Here is a 17,268-nt window from a genome sequence, read left to right as displayed (position 1 = left end):
GAATACTTTAAGAAAATGCAAATCCCTGATGATGTGCAGTGACCTTTCTGTGTGTGTTGGATTATGGTAACCATAATAATGATTCACCTCATGAAAACTAGTTGCTAAACACTGGGAAGGATTGTGACTCTGGAGGAGAGTGTATGACTGACTTCCAAAGCAGATACAATGTTTATGGTATTCTATTTTTTTTAAGAAAACAATGACTAAAACCACTCAGGCTTTATTAACAGTTGGAGAGACCTGGAGTGTGAAGGACCCTAAACCTTACACTTCTTAAATGTGTCTCAGTTAATCTTGCTTTAATTCTATCATTGCTATGGGCCTCTGTATATGGACAAACAGAATTACTATTTTAAGATGAGAAACAGGAGGTTAAGTGTATATGTCCAGAAAAGCCTTCATCCTATACTTACAATAATACCAGGGAGAAAGTGTGGATGGAAGGAGCCCACTGCTTCTTGTCAGAGGTGAAGTTGTCTAATCTACACTCACCAAGTCCTGTTTTAGGTTGCTTGGCTGTTTCTCTGTAAAAGTCTATTATATCTTACTGGAAAATTTGGGGGGTGACAATATTATTTCATTGTACTTCATCAGCCCTATTTCCTGAGATGGGAAGAATCCACAACTGTTAGTTAGTACAGGGCTGTTCATTAATAGGAGAAAGATGGAGGATCAAATTTCTCCTACCATGACTCGATCAGATCAACTGCCTCTGCTCTGTATTCCTTTTGTAACCCTTAAGCATTATTTTGTGGAGTCTGATGTAGATGACTGATAGCACCAGAAGGATTCCTGAAACTAGCTCTCAGGGACATGCACTGGAGAATGAATAGCATTTCTCTCAGAGGCACAGTCCTGCTATGTGAGGATGTAAAAGAAATGGTTTGTGGCTGGCACTAGCTGTTCACTGCCTTGCTAATGATTACTCAACAGGGAGTAGGTACTCTCTCCAGTGTTAACCGAGGAGTACAAACTACATTGTGGAACTCATTAATATTTATTCCTTCTAAAAGCAATGGGCAATAAAAAGGGAAATAAACTGGGGAGAGAACAGCAATGGGGAGAGGAAGACATGACAACAGATTCATCTTGGAAAGGTTTCACCATTTATTGCATACACAAAAAAGCCCCATTCAAAATGCAAGGATCCGTATTATAATATTCTTAGTCTGGAGCCCAGTGTAATGGTTACTATTTCACAGAATCATTTTAAAAACAGATGTGTTGACAAAGTGCATTGTATACAAGTATGATATTGTAGGTTTTATTAATTAAAAATGAAATATTGAAGGCAATGCATGACTTTTTATGTATTAAAATATTTTTATAACGATATGCATTTGATGTACTTCTTTATCATTTTAAAACTTTGTACTCAACAAAGCTTCATAGCCTCAGTGTAAGAATCTATTCTGCTTATACCCACAAGAAAGAATATAATGTCTCTTGAAGGTAAGGACCCTGCAACACAAACAGATTACATCTATTATTCTTTCATCATTTAAAATGCCTTCAGCCACTTTCCTGATTACATAACTATCTAGTCTCACTTTAAGTAGCTATATGATCTTCAATCATCTTCCTTTATTCAAAGTCCATAACCTTCTTATGGTTCTGCAAAATATATTATTTCACTATATGTAATTACATTCTTTTACAATTACTTCATTCATATTCATTCCAAACTCTTAAGATGTTAAGCTTCTAAGGGAGGGCATAGTGCTTTCTCTCCATTAAACTTCTTTATTATAACCCATACTTATCCATCAATGTCTGGGTGCTTTTGCTCTCCTGTCATTTGGAAATGGGTTTAAGAAAGGTGGAGAGCTTCCTTCAGTTAGAGCATGTGGACTTACTGGACATCTGATTTACAAAATATCATCTTGAATCAATCTATTTGACCCACTGGCTACTCCTTCCTTTGTTTCTCTTTCCTCTGACAAGACTTAATGTTATAACACATTTGAGGCCTACCATCAGGATGTGATTTCAGTACATGGCAAATAAATATGGTTTTTCATTTACATATTTGCTTATCTGGTTTAGTTAAGAAAAGGAGAAAATTTTTTAAAATAAGAGTTTTGCTCCGAATCTTTGCATAAAACATTAATTGTATGTTGGTCTTGAGAAGCCCAGTGGCAGATGTATTATGCAAGGAGCCTTTATAATATGTTGTAAATATGTTGACATACGCTTACATTATAAATAAAATTACTCCTTTCTTGGAAAAGTATAGACTTTTCCAAAGCTTTCACATTATTATTCTAAAGTGAAAAAAGGAAATATGGCTAATTTTACTTTTGTAGTTGTTAGAGACAGAATAATTGCAGTTTTCCTTCCTTTGTGAGTCACTGAGAAGTGTAAGGAGCACAGCATTGCCAAAAGATTATAAAAGAGATATTCGTAATTGGATTATTTGCTAGCTCTGGAAAAATTATCTTCACCTTTAGCCCACACATCCCACCACACAGAATAGCTGGGCTTCTAAAAATCTCTGTATCAAGGGCGCATTATGACTGTAAACCTTAACTATTTTTAATCTGAAGTTATAGTGAAAAAATGGAAAATATTTGGAAAAGAACTAATTATTTTACATGTTTTCTCCTATATCTGTTGCATACAATGACTTAGATCCATTACATTCTAGCTCCTTGAAGTATATCAAATGTACTTTGAAAATACAGGTTCCATTTCAATGAGAAAGATGGTGACTTCTGACTGGCCTCAAAAATCTATAATAAAAATGAAAGCAAAGACACCAATCTACTGTGGTAGATAGCGTTGTTCCATAATTATATGACTAGATGGTTAATTAGAAAATAATTTTCCCTGACATTCTGAAATAAGAAATGACAAAGCCCAGACTCAAAGCCAGCTTTTTCATAACTAAATATAAGAACTATTCAAAAATATTTTCCTGCCCTGTGAAACTGATCGCCTATAAATGCATAAGCTAAATTAGCTGTACATGACTTTCTCAAAATTAATATTATAAGCTTATAATTAGAAATTGTTACCTAATTCAAGAAATTCATAGAATCATATGGCACACATTTGGATTTGCTTTTATTATACATATATAAAGATCCTATCTCTTGACAATTCTTCTTTGCCTCAAACTACTCAGGCAGTCATTCTTAAATCATGTCATCTCCCATTACTGTATTTATTTCCATATAAGAAAGTACAGCACAGTGGCATTGCAAAGCAGCACACCATCAAATGAAGATTTCTTTTTATCTATGTGTAAATGCTGCTTGATGTATTCAACTCACTCTTAAGCCATCAACGTGAGTCATGTTCTCATGAGGAGTGACTGCCATAAAGAATCTATGTATTTTGTGGGAGATTACTATTGTTCTTTCTTTAGCATACGGTTCATGGGAAAACAGAACCACAACTCATAACTAGTCAATGGGGACTTGAAAAAATCAGTGTGAAGTCTAGCATGCAAACAGTTCACACCAGGTGATGTAGTAAAATACATCAAGGTAACACTTTCTTTTAATCAAATAAGATTACTGTAACTGATCATACTTAAAATTATAAAACAGCGGTTCCATGGGTTCTGACATTCTGGCTCAAATAAGCATAAGAAGATTCAAGATTGGCCTTGTGAACTTTCTAATTGAGTTGGCTTCTGAAAGGGCTTAACTTTAGTTCTTTGTGCAGGGATGAAGCCTTTTGGATTTTTTTCTACCCAGTTTGTCATGTTCATTTGTCCCATTCCTGTTCAGCTTATGTTGGACTCTCATGTTAATGAGACTTTATTAGTGTAGCTTTAAATGTTATTAAGAGACAGTCTCATAGCCAAGCTCCTGATTACAATGTTTTTGCCCACTGTTCTGCAATTTTCTGAAGCTTTAGGTGAAGGAGTATCTTGTAGATGTATTCATTGGTGCTTGGCTCCACAACTCTGCATTTTGATTGGCTGTGGTTTCCTGAGTGAGGCTGGGAGTAGACAAGGTGGTCCTCCCACAGAAGCACATGGCCATTGGTTGTTCAGTGCTAAATGCTCAGTTCTGAAAACACACAAAGTAATGTTATACAGACTCAACAGTTTAGGAATTTATATATATACAAATACATTTAAGCATACAAAAACAATTATTAAAAAAGAGACTTTGAACATGATATGAGAGAGATTGAATGTGTCAAAGGAAAGATAAAATAGAAATATGAAATGAAATTACAACCTCAAAAATAAACAGCTAAACAAAAATACAAGGCTTGGAAATAAAAAAAAACCCAAAAAACTAGTACCTTAAATTTTTCCAGATTTTCCTTCATTTCAATTATAAGAAACACTTTGTGAGGCCTGAGAGATGGCTTGGTGATTATGACAGCTTATTGATCTTCCAAGGTATCTGGGTTCAGTTTCTAGTACCTATATTAGATGGCTCACAACAACCTGTAACTGCAGGTCTGTGTGATCTGATGCCTCCTTCTGGCTTGCACAGGAATGAAATGAAACTACAGAATTAAAAACTCATTCAGGAACACACACACACACACACACACACACACACACACACACACCCTACATAGAAAATACAGATGCAGTCTTCAATGCTATTTTTGTTCATTTTACAGAAAATATTTTTATTGAAAAATATAATACATTTCTGATGATTTTACACATTAATGTAATAAATACTACAATTTATTTTACTGGAAAGACCTCTTTGAAACAATTTCTACAACACTGCTTCTGTATTAACATAAAAGTGTAAATCAAGTAGGGCAAATAAGTGGACTCAACATGCTATGGCATCGATGCACAGGTCTCCACTACGCAAGGGAGTCCACAAGTGTAATTAGAGGACTAGCATTCGCAAATGAATGTTTTAAGACTTTACAAAGTCACGAGCTTGCATAAATCACCACCTCTCTTTGACACATGCATCAGTCCAGGGACACATAAAAAAGTATACCTAGTCAGATGTGCACAAGGCACTATATACTTGCAATGCCTTCTTTATAAAGGCCAACAGGCAATCTTTCTCTCTCACTCCCAAAGCAGAAACTGGCGCATTTCCTCTACAACTAGGTCTGATTATCTCATGGGCACAGTGAACCTCATAATTATTATTATAATTCTTCTTAAATTCATTATTATAAGTTTAGAGCTTGAACTTGTAATTTAAAAACATTGGTTCAGGAGTCAGACTTAAAGCTATCTAATTTAGTTATGTAAATATATGTTTGTTTATCATTTTATCTTGAAGACCAAGTAAGAAACACTAACTTATCTCTTCTGAGAAATTACATCATTGTTAATTCTGAGTTCCCTAGTATGTTTTATAATTTTTCTAAGGCTGGTTTCAAACATCATAGATTTGAGGACCTTTGATTTTCTTTGATGTAATAGTGACAGGGAGGAAGGAGATAAGAAGGATGCTCAGTGCTTATCCTATGTGAAATACTCTTCTATGTGGTTTACAATTATTTGATGATTAGACCTTAAGCTTAGGAAGTAAGTGCCATTATTACTATGGAATGTTGAGGTATAAGAGGAGTTAATACGTTATATCCATGATTGTCAGTCAAGGAAGTCTGAACTTACCTTTTAACTGCAGTACTTAGACTGGGGAGCACTAATAGCTAGCCAATCTGAAATGTTAAAAAGACACTTCCTCTCCAGATACTAATTTTAGAATATATGCCTTTAAAAATTCTAATTTAGTCTCAAAGCTAAGGATCTCTTAAAGTTATAACTTTGATAGGCCCAAAACATTAAAATTAATTCATGTGTTCATCTCCCGTATTCATCTGCTGTTGAGTGTTCTGTGCATTATAGGTATTATTCTGCATGTTGAAAATAGAGATGTGACTATATATGGGATGGATCCCCAAGTGGGACAGTCTTTGGATGGCCTTTCCTTCAGTCTCTGCTCTACACATTGTTGCTGTATTTGCTCCTATGAATATTTTGTTCCCCTTTCTAAGAAGGTCCAAAGCACCCACACTTTGGCCTTCCTTCCTTCTTGAGCTTTATAAGGTCTGTAAATTTTATCTTGGCTATTCTGAGTTTTTGGGCTAATATCCACTTATCAGTGAGTGCATGTGTGTTCTTTTGTGATTGAGTTACCACACTCGGGATGATATTTTATTGTTCCATCCATTTGTCTAAAAATTTCATGAAATCATTGTTTCAAACACAGACACTATTATGGGTACCAACAAGAGCTTGCTGATAGGAGCCTGATATAGCTTTCTCCTGAGAGGCTGTGTCTGAGCACAGGGCCCCTAATGCAATAGTTAGAGAAAGGCCTGAAGGAGCTGAAGGAGTTTGCAACCCCATAGGAAGAACAACAATATCAACCAACCAGACTACCCTGAGCTCCCAGGGACTAAGCCAACAACCAAGGAGTACACACGGAGGGACCCATGGCCACAGCCTCATATGTAGCAGAGGATGGCCTTGTCAGGCATCAATGGGAAGAGAGACCATTGGTCCTGTGAAGGTTCAATGGATGCCCCAGTGTAGGGGAATTCTAGGGTAGGGCGGCAGGAGTAGGTGGGTGGGTGGGTGGGGGAACATCCTCATAGAAGGAGGGGGAGGGTGTATGGCATACAGGGTCTCTGGGAGGGAGGGGGTGTGGAATCAGGAAAGGGGATAACATCTGGAATGTAAATAAAGGAAATATCCAGTAAAAAACAAAAAAAAAGAATAAAGCAATTGAAATTTAAAAGTAAAAACAAAAACAAATAAACAAACAAAACAACTAAAAATTCTCTCTGGCACCAGATAATTTTAACTGAAGGAACTACATTCTAAACAAATAAATAAGGAAATAGCATATAACCATGTGCCTGGTACAGGAGATTAAATTAGGGCTACTAAGGCAAAAAGTACCCACAGTAATAAATATGATTACCAGCTAATATTAACTGTACCAGAAGTCTTTCAATGATAGCTAGACACAGAAGACTTAAAGCATGTATAATTAGTAATATAACACAAAATCGTAGCAGTAAATATTCAAAAGGATCACCACAACAAACACTTTAGGCTTCTGTTTCCTGGCAAATTAATGTAACTGGAACCATCCCAATAAACACTCTGAAATTTGACAAAATATGGGAAAAAGCTATTGTATGTATTTAAAAATAAGCAGCAAATATTGTTCACAACATGAGCAGAGCTTTACACTTTTATATGTGCTTCCCCAGACGTTCTTTTCTACCACAGAAAAGAGATGAGAAGATAAGTGTTGTCTTAGAATCAGTTGGGCAAAGAAGTAAAAAATAATCTATATTATGCACTGCTGAAGTGGCTGGAGGAATATCAGTACAGGACACAGACCAAGAGAATCTGCTTTGTATGTGAATAAGCAGAGTCCATTTGTCTATATATTAGACTCTCAGTGAGTCCTCAGTCAGAGTGTGGCTGTATATTTTCAGGATGAAATCCTTGAGTCACCATGGTGGTAACCTTTGTCTGCAAAACTAAGAACTAAGATACAGTCCAGTGCTAAAGATATCATGTTTTGATATAAGAAAAGATAATGGATACTTGCTGAGTACCTCAAGTTAAAAGTAAGGACCATACTATCTCAGTTAAGTTCAAATTTGAAAGAAATTAAGCCTAATATGAATGAAGTTGACCTTGAAAGAATCACTGGTATCTTCCAGTAATTTAGTGCACCAAATAAACTTAATATAAAGCCTTCTAAAGACACTTCCTATCCAAAACAAAAACCAAAATAACAATATCAATAAAACACTGAAATGTCCCAGACACTAGAACAAGTAAACAAGGACTTTCAGAAACACCTGCTGAAAACCTGTCTTGGAAAAGTCATCTAGAAGAATGACTACATGGGGGTGAGAGGCCACTTAGAATTGTCAACATAAGTGATGCTCCAACTCTCCAACAAACACAAACATAGAGTAGACTTAAGGAATGGAGATTGAAAAACAAATATAAATCTAGTTGATGTGAAAGAAACTAGAAATTACCATGGTTGAATAAACCAAAGAATTATTGATCTTGAAGACAGAAATAGAAACAATCAGATCTATAGGAAAGAAAGACAAGATAGTGAAGAAGACAAAGAAAAGGACAGTCAGTGACTTGTGGCATGTAATGATGTGGGATGTGTGGTACTGATATTTTACAGGAAGACTGCTCTGGCAGAAAACATGTTGGAGTAAATCACATTCAAAATTTATTAAATTCGTGAGAGAAAAATGATCTTACGCGTCTATGAAACTCAGCATATCTCAAGAAGGAAGCAAACCAAAACATATAATAATGAGGTATATTGTAGAGCTGTCTGGTAACAGAAAAAGAAAAAAATCAAATACAATTCATACCTGTGAAAGAGGGTAACAAATGAGGGTTGAAATTTTGTTAGAGAAAGTGTGAACCTTCAAACAATGGAACATCAGAGAGAGAGAGAGGGGAGAGAGAGAGAGAGAAAGAGAGAGAGAGAGAGAGAGAGAGAGAGAGAGAGAGAGAGAGAGAGAGAGAGAGAGAGAATTCTCTATCTAGTGAAAATACTTTTTATTATAGACTACTGCAAGCTGACTTCTTGAACGAAATAGCAACTAAAAGCATTTGTTATGAAGCACTTAGGAGCACACAGAGTAAAACTAGAATGTGTAAGTCATGTTGCCTTGGATGGCCTATTACATTTCTCTATGAAAAAATTAGTTAAATTTTAAGTGAATGAATTTATGTTCTGCAGTGGGAATCATGTCAGACATACACCAAGTCCTCCTTTAATTTGATCTGAAATATCAGGTAAAACCAGTGATGGGGCGATTATCCTTCAGCAGGAATGCCAGACACAGTTCAGAACTATCTCTGTTGGAGGAAAACCATGCTTACTGTGCGAGCTGAGCCTACAGAACTAAGAGCATAGGGCTCAAGTTCTCTATGCTCAGAATATTACTAATTCTTCATGGATCTATAACCTCCCCCATCTCCTCTGTTGCAGAGAGCTCCATCCAGCAGAACTAAATCATACAGTCTTGAGGACAAACTCACTTCCTATTTTACATTAGTGGCTCCTCAAATTTGTATGGTGCCAGGTGTTCAGACCTAAGTCCTGATAAATTAATGTGGCTTCCCATCTACAGTGCAGCTGAGCCCATTGCAGAATAATTTCCTAACCAGAGAAACAAGCAGAGAAAACCCATCCTGAAGAGGGTCCTATGAGGATTCCAAGACTGGACTCAGAAAGGATCACAAAACAAAAATTAGCTAGATGCATTTGATACCAGACCTCTGGTTGTGGATATAGCACTCGATATTTTCTCAAGTATATTTTCACATGGTATCGTACTTGATTCCTTATTAAGGCAAGAGCAGAGGCTTAAAAATCACCAGTCTCTTCTGTCCCATAGCTCCTGTGAGTTACTATGTTGACATGCAAGTGTCAAGGATATTTAACTATGGGGCTGTCATTTTAACTTTGAGCAACGTGAGACACTAGAAAGCACAGCCAGTCCATTTCTCTGTGAGATATTTGAAAACTCCCAGAATTGCTTTGGGAATGAGTGGGAGGTCTAAAAGGTGTTCCCTCCTCTCACGGAGCTTGACGCAAATACTCTCATTTTGATTGTCAGAGGAGAAGCAATTTTAAATACATGGCAACACTGAACTTAAAATAGATAATGATGATGATGATAACAACAATAATAGTAGAGACTGAAACCAAAGTTGTCAAATTGCAAATGAAGTTTTAGAGAAAAAGTATTGAAATAAGTATGATACTTAAATATCATTGCAATAAAACAGGCCTGCTGTGACAGGAGAATCGCTAGTGGAAAACCTTCCAGGGTTGTAGAGTGAGACTAGTACAAGCCAGGGAAATTTAGTGAGACCCTGTCTCAAACTTTAAAACTTAAACCAGAGGCTAAAACCAGAATAGGAAAGTGGGAAGGGGTGGGTGGGAGGGCAGGGGGAGAGAAGGGGGCTTATGGGACTTTCTGGCAGTGGGGGGCTAGAAAAAGGGAAATCATTTGAAATGTAAATAAAAAATATATCGAATAAAAAAAAAAGATACTCCTCTGTGTTCAGTGCCTTTCTGGCATATGCAAGGACTTAGGTTAAATCCCCAAGCCTAAAGGGAAACGTGTGTGTGTGTGTGTGTGTGTGTGTGTGTGCGTGCGCGCGTGCGTGTGTGTGTGTGTGTGTGTGTGTGTGTGTGTGTGTGTGTTTATTCTACCATTGCCACAAACAATGTAAAACAATGATCAAAGAACAGGTGAGAATTTTGAGTGATGACAGGCGTGACGTCAATTGACACATTCACACGAAAAGCACAGAGCTATTTAAAAAAGGTAAAAAATTTCACAACAAATTGTAGAGACTATTGATAAGATATAATAGTCTCAACAGAAGTGGATTAAAACCAGGAAAATAAAAAAAAAATCAGCAGTAGTAATGATTTAAGAGAGGAAAGGAAAATAATAAAACAAGTCTAGAATGAGCCGGGTTCAGACTCTGTGCAATAGTTGTGACAAAAGGCTCAACAGAGCAATGCTTGGTAATTTACATTTTCATTTAAATCACTTGAGAAGCCCTTAAAAGTCCTACTCCTCAGATCTCATTCTAAACCATTACCCTAAACAATATGTCTAAGAGAGGAATTTGGGCATCAGTAGTTTAAAACATCTCCAACTGATTCCATGTACAGCAAGACAAAGAATGACTATATCACAGGAAGTGGCACCCAGGGAGCCTCAGAACAATGCAATTTCTTCATGCAGTGTTGTGACTTACGGCCCCCCAAAGGATCATTAGCCTTTACATGGAGACTTAGGACTAGAGACACCTAAAACCCAACACAGCTAGAACTAGTCCTTAGGGAAAATCAGGAACGATGGGTTTAGAGAGCTTTCTTTTCTCTTTCTCTCTTTCCTCAGTAGGCTATATTTATTTTTATTTTTTGTCTGAAATGAGGTTGTGCCAGCAAACAAAGAAGGGGGGGAAGGCAGGGATCATCCTTTAGGAAGATTTCTGGCAAGCTATGAGCTCTGTCATGATAAATGGTTTAGAATTTCCAACATCATTTCTCTAAGCAGTTGTATTAGGCTGAATACACTATACATCCAAGGAACTCAGTTTATATACTGTGGTAAATAAAAACAGGGATTAGGAATCAAAACCAATATCTATAAATCTTTCACCAATAGAAAAAAGTAATACACCCCTTAGGGAACTATCTTTGGAGTCTTGTAACCAAAGACAACGGTAAGTGGTTTTACGTTGGTGTACATACGACTGCTCTGGAGTGTGTATGGTCTATCCTGATAGGTAAGATGTAGTCACACAGAGAGCTTTATGGCATCCTGTGGCTCAATTTAGCTGCAATTCTCAGGCTGTTTTGAAAGAACAGGCTGGAGTCTTACTGGGTAAGGATTGTCTGAAGAGCATTTTCAAAGTCCGCATCCCTAGATCACTCCTGGGTTTGCATCCAACATCGGTGCACATGTGTTTTTGGAATATGATTCCTAGGAGTGTACTTCTTCCTTTACTACCCAACGGCAATTGCCTCAGGTACTAACAACTGAAAAACCACTGTTGCAAACTTGAGCATGGATCATTAGAATCATGACTACGTCTCGTGATTTTATCGAATTTCCAAAAACTAATCTACCATGCGATGGCATTGACTCCAGAACATTTGGTGTTTGTTTTTTTTTTTTTTTTTCAAGAAATGCCTATTAGAGTTGAGATGACTATAATGTTTTACTATAATTTTTTTGAAGGAGCCTGTGTACAGATTTGACAAATCCAATTGTGAAAGGAGTAAACATTAGCACTCCTCATGCTACAGTCTAGCAAAGGGGGAACATAGGAGAACTGGATTTTCTGTTGCTGAAAAAAATGTATTTGAATCCAACCTCCAGTTCAGTTATGAGCTACTGAAGGGGTAGAAAGATGGATTAAACAAAGGTACCGCAAAAGCCAGATAGGAAGTCAATAGGATTGCTGTACTAACCGTGGTATAGAGCAGAGCCCACAGAGATACTGAAAGGAGATATGGGATGTAGACTCATCTTAGTCCACTAGTCAAGTGCATGTAGAAGCTGGCCAGTGACAGTCAATCATCTATGTGTGAGATATGCCAAAAATCTCTGGCACTGTTCTTTTCTCCCCTCTCTTTATCACAATAGCTAAGGAAATCCTCCTGCCTCTACAATCTATCCGTGTTCTATGCTACTCTTAGCCTTGGGTCTAAGGCACTTATCTCACATTGGAAAGACTTTTAACAAACACACCTGTCTGTATCTCTGTCCCTCATAACTGATACTCTACCAACCAACAGAGCATCATTTTAAGTACAGTCACATGCCGCATTGTTTTGTAAGTCTGTGGAACTTTGTTCTAGAAGCCCCAGCAGACTGAACTACACTGTCATTTCAGTAGCTGCATCTGAGGTAGATCAACCAGTATGCCAAGCTGGTTGAAGATCTTGTTTGACTGGATATTCATTTTTTTCCCCAACACTTACTTTAAGAAAGTTGTACCTCATCAAAATTCCAAATGCTAACACTTTGTCATTTTGTGGATAACATGCACGTTTGTGAGCTGATTATTTTAATTTAAAGTATTTATTAACACCTTGCTCTCGGTTATGGCCATTATAAGTGGAAATTTGAGAAAATAGGAAGTGTTGGAAGATTTCAGTGGGAGTTTTTATACTGTGCTGTTCTACATTGTGTCCTGTTTAAAAGAGGCAAAAGCAGGAAAAATTATATTTTCAGAGCAGCAACAGATGGTGCATCTGTGTAGTAGGATTGGGAGGCCCTAGTCAAGCTGCTGACAGAACCTGTGAGGTTTAAATACTAACAGTGATTGGCATTGCTGTAGAGATGTGTATTTTGAAAAGCCCATGTTTATACGTGTTCTTTTATGAAACAGGGTCAGTGAGAAAAAATACCCACTTTTGTGTTTCTAAGTACTTAAATATATTGTGCAATTCTGTCTTATGAATCAGGACATGACCATAGTCACTTGCTATGGCTTTATATTGGCTTTTTCCTAACATAACCAACAGAAATAGGAAAAACACCCCATGGGTACTTGAAGTAAAAAAAGAGGTCAGACAGAGGCTGGGCCCTTAGAGACGTTTTTATTTTCTAAGAGGATAATGCAACAGTGTTGAAGGAATTGGACAGACTGAAGCAAAGGACAACTCCTGTAAGACTGAAGATTCTGTGAGAAGGAGGAGAGAACCAGTTTCATCTAGCATTCTAGCACAACAATGAAGGCTGACGCCAAGGTTACCAAAGAGTCCTCACTAGGATGCTCTCCTTCTGAGAGTTTCGGAAGTCACTCTTCTGGAGCTGCATTGTGGTACCAGAGCGGCAGCAAGGTGGTTGTGCTCTTCTGTAGAGTCCACCGCCTCAGAAATCCTCTTCTACCCGTTGATAACCTATAATAGGAGAAATCCAAAGGTTGAAGCAGGACAATTCCCAGAGTTCAAGTTCATCCAGGCCAGCTTGTGATAGAGGATGTGACTTGGTCTTAAAAAACCCAAACAAAAAAATAAAATAAAATAACATTCTGAGTGTTGATATGCCAGCTTCTTCGTCTTGTACCCTCAGTCTCTTGTCTTCCATAATTGTGACATTAAAACTAGAATCTACAACTGATAGAGACAGGATATGAATATTCTTATATTAATCAGGGAACAAAAATCCGGTATTGGTGTGTTATAGAAGAACTGTATGTATATTTTGAAATGGATCCATGATTGCTTTCACTTCACAGCAGACCAATCAAGAGACAGATTTTAAAGATACAGTAACTCCTAAGAGAGTACCACTCAAATGCAGCACTTAGTATTAAGTACTCTAATGAAATAAGTAAGTGTGAAACATTTACAAACACCTGATTTATGATCTCAAACTATTCAAGAGGTTATCCTGGCAGCATGAGCACTCTCCAAAGAGGAGGCTTTGGTCTACCACAGAAGGCTTGAATGAAAATCAAGGCTAATAGATTCGTGAAATTTGTTTCTTGATCCATTCAGCCAGCCTGTGTGTTTTGATTGGAGAATTGAGGCAATTAAATTGAAAGGTATTATTGAACAATAGCTGATGATTGCAGTTATTATGTTTTGTTATTGTTGTTTGTGTTCTCAGCCATACTTTGCATTTCAGTAATTATAGCTTTTTGGCTTTATTTATTTTATTTCTACTGTCTGTTTGCCATGTCTGCTCCTCTCTACAGCCCTGAGTATTGCTTCCTGTATTGTATTTAGATCCATTGTTAGGGTATGCTTGCATTACCCTATTGCTATATCAATGTTATAAACAAGGCTGTTTATATCACGGAAAGCTTTCCTATCTTCTTCAATAGTAGCAGGTCGTCTTGCTGGATCAGCAATTGTGTTCTTTTAGAACTTGGAAGGCATTCCTCTGGGATTTTCTGTATTTTAAAGTTTTCATTGAGAAATCAACTGTTATTTTAATGCAGTTCTCTCTCTCTCTCTCTCTCTCTCTCTCTCTCTCTCTCTCTCTCTCTCTCTCTGTGTGTGTGTGTGTGTGTGTGTGTGTGTGTGCTTCTTTTGCAGGTTTCAATACTCTTTCTTTATTCTGTATACTTTGAGTTTTAAATATGGTATGCTGTAGAAAGTTTCCTTCCTGCTATTTTCTGATGGGTATAGTGTGTGCTTCTTTGTGTTTGTATACCTGTATCCTTTCCTAGTTTAGGTAAGTCTTCTACAATTTTGTTAAAGATTTGCTTTGTGCCATTGATCTAGGATTCTTCTCTCTCATTTATTCCTAGAAGTGAAAGGCTTGCTCTTTTCATGGGGTTCCATACTTCCCTCACATTCCTTTCCTTCATTCCATTTTTTAAAATTTTAGGTAGTTTTTAAAATCATTGGACAACTGCAATTATAAAATTAGTATGTTCTATAAACTCAAGTAGTACTCAAAATTTATATTAATCAATACATAATATGTTTACAAGAGAACATACAACAAAATTCAATAAAGGATTAGAAGTATACACAAACAACATACTATCTCTTTAATTAATGAACATGTTTTTGGAATATGATGTCTATTAAGTAGAACTCGGTTGTTTGCTATATTATCTTAGGAGTAACATGCGTGACTTAGCATCTGAGCAAGAATCACAAGTATTTTGCATTAACAGTGCTGTCTTAAGTCCTTATTCATCACTTCCTCTTCTAAAGGCCGAAGATTTCTGTGAACAAGGTTTTAATACCGGAAGTGCATCAAAACTAAAATTAAACTTCTGACAATACGAAAGAGAAGTGGACACACAGTGTTTCAACTTCGTAAGGTGGGGTGAAAAAAAGAGTTGGAGGAACAGGGACTTCATAAGATATTGTCTCCTAGGAATGTCAGAAGGTATACATGTAAAGTCTTACCTACATGATTGCCTGAACAAGAATGACAACAAGAGACATGCTAATGTGGATGGAGAAAGCCTCAGGAGACCTCAACTCTATACAAACAATTACAGTCAATTAAGGAATGCTGATATCTGGAAAAATAGGCTGTCTAAGAAAGAGCACATCAATTGGTTACTTGATGCCAAATAATCAGCCCTGCAAACATACATATATACATACATGTGTAAATACATGTGTGTACATAATATTATATATATATATATACATATATACATTATATAGATGATTTAGGAGTGTATATATATATAAAAGAGACCATGAATTTGAAAGAGAGCAAGAAGGCAAGGAGACAATTATGGAACAGGTCAGAGGGAAGATAAAGGAAGGAGAAAATTATATAATTATGATCTCAAAAATAATGCAATTTTAACATCCTTAAAATTTTCAAATTTTGTATAAAATATATTTATTAGACTAATTTTTCTCAAAACTAAATGACTAGTACACATTATCTTTAGAAGCTATTATTTTCAAGATTATGTAATAGTCCAACAGTTTCAATGTTTTTTTTTTTTCAATAACTTTAAAGAAGATGATAGGTAAGCTGTTCGGGTCACTATAAAGTAAGAGGTCAAGTTTAAAGTTTTTCAGTGTGAAAGATTTCCAAATTAGAGTTTTCATTTGTTTTAACTTTCAGTGAATCCAACTTCTCAACATACACTTCCATGTTTATTGCTATCCTCAAGGAGATTCAGCTTCTTCAAAATATGTGTCATTACTATCTAGAATGTTTATATCCTGAGAAATGAAGCACTTATTTCAGTGTTTTCTATCATTGATATGCTGAAAACCTTCCCTGGTAGAAAGCAATAAAATCTCTCAGCCTTGGCTTTGTCCGGTGACATAATACACTTACAACATGCCTTGAGTCAAGCAAGAATCCTGGCCGGGTTTCAGACTAACCAAAGCTCAAGTGCCTGTCAGTTATTTCCACTGTGGTATGTGTATGGGATAGAAGTGTAAGCACTACTGGAAGAAAAAGCAAAAACACAGTGTGACATACTTTTCTGAATATCTAGTGTAGTCATAAGAAGAGTCATATATCATACAAGACTCATTTCCACTAAATGTCTTCAGGTGTACAGAAACTTCAGTGGTACACAAGCACTTCCGACCTGCCCTCGAGCTTTAACAACATGTGTTCATTTTCAGTGCCTTTATTTAAAAGTTAGATATAAAGTTCCATATGAGTATCTTAATGCAATTATACATAGTTAGAAACGAATGGTATTCACTTACAAGAATAAAAAAATACATAGCAACTCTTATTTAAGTTCTTCCATCTACAAGTCTGGGCTATCCAAATCCTCATCATTATTTTTTAAAAGGAACAAAATATTTAATTATAGGTATTAATGGTAAGCAATCAGTGATGGAAAAATGGATGCTAGATAAGAAACACAGAAATAATCTTCTGTTGACAGAGCTTATATATCTTCCTGGTTTATTCATCTTATGCAGTTAGTATCCTGAATTATGTATCTATATATTCATACATATATCTTCACATTAACTATCAAATATATGCATGTAAAAAATAATCACTAGGCATCAAACATAGAAAAAATAAATAGACCAAAGGGAAAAAAACCCTCATACTTTATTGACCAACTAATGAATAAGCACAAACAATTGTGACTTGGATTCATTAGCAACTCTTAGATTTACAGATAGTCATATAAGAGGATGGGCAAAATCTCTGCACATCATTGGATTGTTCTTGAACCTGGAAGTCGAGAGTCACACCATTTGATTATCTTTTCCTATATATCCAAATGGCATCTCTCAAATCAGTAGAGCAAAATGGAGAGAATTTTGTTCTACTAGAAGCCACTCAATGGATTTTTTTTCT

General features: G+C 36.4%; 1 protein-coding gene across 1 annotated transcript in view; it reads left to right on the top strand.

Moving 5' to 3' along the window:
* Thsd7a (thrombospondin type 1 domain containing 7A) overlaps window positions 1-17,268 on the top strand; it is a 413,636-nt gene that overhangs the window by 238,461 nt on the left and 157,907 nt on the right. The window lies entirely within an intron of this gene.

This window comes from Apodemus sylvaticus, chromosome 2 (genome assembly GCF_947179515.1).
Source record: "Apodemus sylvaticus chromosome 2, mApoSyl1.1, whole genome shotgun sequence".
In the NCBI taxonomy this organism is placed as follows: Eukaryota; Metazoa; Chordata; class Mammalia; order Rodentia; family Muridae; genus Apodemus; species Apodemus sylvaticus.
Note: the sequence above shows the minus strand (reverse complement) of the source record. Positions and strands in the feature narration are given on the sequence as shown.